General features: G+C 41.5%; 1 pseudogene; it reads right to left on the bottom strand.

The window, feature by feature from the left end:
- Positions 1-3,223: 3,223 nt before the first annotated feature.
- On the bottom strand, positions 3,224-3,340 carry LOC124623437 (annotated as a pseudogene).
- Positions 3,341-5,109: the final 1,769 nt, after the last annotated feature.

Consider the following 5,109-nt stretch of genomic DNA (forward strand, 5'->3'; position numbering starts at 1 on the left):
CTTGATACAATTCGACTACATTTCATTATCCTTGCTTTGTTCTTGTTGATTACCATCTTATTTTCTTCTTTCAAGACACTGTCCATTCCTTTCCGGTGCTCTTCCAAATCTCTTGTGGTCTCTAGCAGAATTACAATGTCATTGGAAAAACCTCAAAGTTTTTATTTTGTCTCTCTTTACTTTAATTCCTACTCCTAATTTTTCTTAGTTTCCCGTTATTGATTGCTCAATGGACAGATTGAATAACACCAAGGATAGGCTACAACCCTGTCTCACTCCCCTTCTCAACCACTGTTCCCTTTTCACACCTCTCGACTCTTATAACTGCTATCTGGTTTCTGTGGAAGTTGTAAATAACCTTCCACTCCCCGTATTTTATCCCCGCTACCGTCAGAATTTCAATGAGAGTATACCAGTGAACATTGTCCAGAATTTTCTCTAAATCTGCAAATGCTATACACATAGGTTTGCCTATTCTTAACCTAGCTTATAGGAGAAGCCATAGGGTCAGTATTGCGTTGTGTGTCCTACATTTCTCCGGAATCCAAACCGATCTTTCCCGAGGAAAGGAATTCGTGTTAGTATTTTGCAACTACGACTTATTAAGCTGGTAGTTCGGTAATATTCACACCCGTCTGCACTCGGTTGCTTTGCAATTGGAATTATTATATTCTGTCTGAGAGTATTTCGCCCATCCCATATATATTGCACACCGGATGGAGTTTTACTAGTTCTGTATTGTTAAATCCCCAATGTTGGTAGCGGCCTGACACAAAAAGTGAGTGGGTCGATGTCGACTGACTTCTATCGATCCAGAACGAGGGAGACTTCGTTCAGGATGATGCGAACAAATTTTAGTGGCTGTGCGTAGCAGTTTTATGTGCTCTTCGCAGTACTGAATAGGAGGTTCCAGATTTTAAAAAAAGAAAAGCTGTGCAGGTGGTAAGGTTGGTACAAAGCTCTTCTTTTATCTGATTATCTTACATCGACTTCGTCACTCACGTGACTATCACGTATCTCTTGTTACGTAGTAGTGCTGTCTAAGAGTTGTTTTGTTCGCAGCAGCACGGATGGTGCAGGATGAGCAGACTCCACGAGACGCTGCTGCCTGCCATTGCGCTGTGTCGGACTGCTGGGCTGGTTCCCTACACGATGGAGAAGGGCCGAGTGCGGCTCAGCAAGGCAGCCGCCGCCTGGTCGGGGATCTGTCTGCTCGTGCAGCTCGTGGACGCCGTGATGTTACCGTACGCCCTGGAAGAAATCAGGAAATCTCCGCATAACTTCACAAGCACTGTACCCGCCTGGAAATTTCCATCATTTACAGTGATCACTGTAGCCGGCGAGCTGGGAAGTTCATGCGTCGTCGGCGCCTTGTTCTCGGACTTGGTAAAAAACAAAAAACATTACTCCGCAATCCTGCAACATCTTTCTTTCGCCGACAAGATGCTTTCACTGGATTCGTCTACGACATACCACAAACATGAGAGGTCCTTGAAAGTCAGAAGTACCGTCACTGTTTTCATTATTCTGGTCTTGTATTCGTGGTACATGGTGACTCTCGAAGGGCTCTGGAATGTAGTTAAGGGTGTGGCGGTAATCGTGCAGACGCTGCCGGTATCACTGAACATATTCTGGTTGATGACACTCTTCTTGGCGGTTCGCGAACGATTATTGACTGTCAACCAGCATCTAGAAGCGTTTCGGGTGAAATACGTCCATTCCACAATGTGGTATCTTTCGAGTGAAGACATGTGGAACATTAACCCGAGAACGAAGCCCCTTATAAAGTTTAACACTCGTGTAGACACCATTTCAAGTGAACACTGTGCATCGAACACGATACGTGTTCTCAGAGTGGCGTACAATTCCATCTGTGTCGCTATGGGGTCCTCGACTCAGACTCAGCAGTTCTTTGTTGCTGTGGAGTTAATGGGCCTGTTTGCCTGTGCAAATATCAACTTGTTTGGTTTTATGGGAGCTGATCCTAACTGGCATCCACGACTCGCTATGCTTATCGTTAACAGCTTACATCTGCTCAGCTTGGTAGTACCTGGACACCTCATTGCTATAGAAGTTGACTATTCCCTGGAACAGGTAACGTTCTGTAATGACAACGGTACATAGCCATTATAACGTAGAACTATAGGGGAGGGCGCCGTTCATGGACCACTTTTCACACTTTCGCCTCTTGCCAGCTCTGTAACGAAAGTACAATATATTTTCTTATTCCATTTGTAAACAATGGCACATACTTTTTATTTGCTCCAGTTTTTCTTCGGTAATTACAAAAGCTGCACGCGAAAATTAAGATTTTTCAAAATATGAAAACGTGCATCTAGGAACAAATATTCTATTGAAATTTAAAAGCACTGCAATCGAGAAAATCTTGTCAGTACTCTGTTTAGACATCTATCTGTTGTACTGTTATTCTGCTACGTACCAACAATCAGTAAATAAGATAAAATGAAGCAGAAGTTTTATCAAAACCTAGTTACAAGTTAACTTCATTTTGAAACTGAAATTACTGCAAACCAACACACATTTCCATTTTCAGGAGAGGTAAAACTGTTTATACATTAACTAAACTTGGTCAATTCGCAAATATCCATTGTTCCACGGCAAAAGACCTTCTTCAGTGTCTAGGTATAAGATGGTGCAAGATCGACAGATATGACTTAACCACCATACGTTACACAACTAGTTTCGAAAACATGTAGAAATTTACTTACCGTAACAATCTGTAACTGAAGAATTAACAATATGTTCGAAATAACTTAACTTTTTATGTTGCTCTTAAATGTGTAGAACTAGAAATGTTTAAAAATGCTCCACAAAACCGGACGACATGTCTAACAACAACAAAAGTTGAACAAGTAGTGGAAACTTCTTACGGTGGTCTCTAGTGTGCGTTTCTTCATCTGATTCTAAACTCGGTAACTGGACTTAATTACGGACCAAAACACATCAAGCGTTCTTACGTACAAAGTCCTTCAGGTACAATAAAAATTAAATTAAACTCCTCTCGAACAGGCCTAAAGGCCCAAAGGTACCGACCGGCCGCCGTGTCATCCTCAGACCACAGGCGTAACTGGATTCGGATATGGAGGGGCATGTGGTCAGCATACCGCTCTCCCGGCCGCATGTCAGTTTCCGAGACTGCAGGAGCTACTTCTCAATCAAGTAGCTCCTCAGTTTGCCTCACAAGGGCTGAGTGCACCTTGCTTGCCAACAGCGCTCGGCAGACCGGATGGTCACCCACCCAGTGCTAGCCCAGCCCGAGAGCGCTTAACTTCGGTGAACTGACGGGAACCGGTGTTACCACTGCGGGAAGGCCGTTGGCCTTCAGGTACAATACCGTCCCCTAAATGGTTTTTTACACTAAGTATCTCTCTCTCTCTCTCCCACTCTCTCTCTCTCTCTCTCTCTCTCTCTCTCTCTCTCTCTCTCTCTGACGTCTGAAGTATTAAGTATCAAAATATCGACCTTTCGGTAAATCGTCTTAGACAGTGATATCAGCGTCGACAATATATTAAATTTAAAACAACTTCTTTTGTTATAGTGGATTTTCTTTTTATCAGAAAGAAAAGTTGTTGATATTGAAATAAGAAACTGATATTCTTTAATTTTTTTCTGTGGGTCGTTGTTGTATTACGTATAACTTTCCTAAAGAAATTCGTTAATTTTTATAAAAACATTTTAACGTTTTCATTCGTTTTAAATTGCATAAAATTTATAGAGCTCGTTGACTCCACTAAATCTATATTAATCCAGACATCAGAGAGAAAATAGTTTCTCGAAACTGAAAGTTTTTATAAATTGGCATTATTAACATTTATAAAATTCTGCCAGTGTCTTTAATTCAGTATTAACTCAAATAAATTACATTCAAAAGTAGTGTCAATTTAAATACTAACAAAAGCTATCAATTGAATGACGATCTCAATCTTATGAAATTTGAAGATGTGACAAAAGTAGTGTGACACTCACTTTTCATTTTTGGAACACAACACGTGACCAGCTTAGAGAAACAAGTGATGACACTTTCTGCAGAACCTGACCATCATTCTGCAGGACAATGCTCAAGCACGTACAGTGCAAGCTGTTACTGATTTGTTTGACTGATGGTGCTGATAAGTGCTATACCACCTACTGCACGCCCCTGACTTAAGTCCTCGTAAGTTCAAAAACTGAAGGAAACACTTCGCGGCATTAGCTTCAGAACTGCTACAAATTCATCGGGCAGTAGACCGCGCCGCTCGAACTGTCAACACAACTGGCACTGCTAAGAGTATCCTACGACTTCCACATAGCTGGTAACGGGCTATACAGAATGCTGGTGACTGCTTTGAAGGTCAGTAAAACTTTGAAACACGTATCTATTTTGTACGAGCTGTAAATAAATAGTTGCCACTATTAAAGTTCCAATCCTCGTATGTGAACAGTGACTGCTTACATTCAAAAACATGAAAGCAAATGCAGTCGTGAAATGCACCAGTATGCGAATGTATCGAAAGCTTAATATCGATGTAAACTTTTGACAGTTTTTCATAAAAATATCAATATTACCGATTTATCGATATGCTGGTGCCTCCTTTATCTTATACGCGGTCTGCCACCCCTTGAAAAGAAATTCTAGATGCCCCAATGCTGAAACACATTCTGAATTATGAATAAAGGAAATAAATTACTGGATGAATCTGCGATCATTACGGACTTTTCTGAACAGTGCTCTAAACAATTTTTATTTATTGCATTCTTTAATGCTATTGTTTCGTTTACTGCTAACATCATGTCAAAACTTTCAGCTTCTGAAACACAGTTCATTGTCAATGAATGACAGAAACAAATGAGAAGCCTAATGTCCCTTCTGACACTATGTAGCATGTAAACCAGAAACTACAGCAATAAACTTTTTGCCCTTCCAGACCTTTTATACACCAACTAAACCAAGCTCCGTCCGAACAAGCCTTGGAAGGCACAACGGTACCGACTGGTCGCCGTGTCATCCTCAGCCCATAGGCGTCACTGGATGGGAATATGGAGGGGCATGTGGCCAGCACACCGCTCTTCCGGCTGTATGTCGGTTTACAAGACCGTTTTATACACCAG

This window comes from Schistocerca americana, chromosome 7 (assembly GCF_021461395.2).
Source record: "Schistocerca americana isolate TAMUIC-IGC-003095 chromosome 7, iqSchAmer2.1, whole genome shotgun sequence".
In the NCBI taxonomy this organism is placed as follows: domain Eukaryota; kingdom Metazoa; phylum Arthropoda; class Insecta; order Orthoptera; family Acrididae; genus Schistocerca; species Schistocerca americana.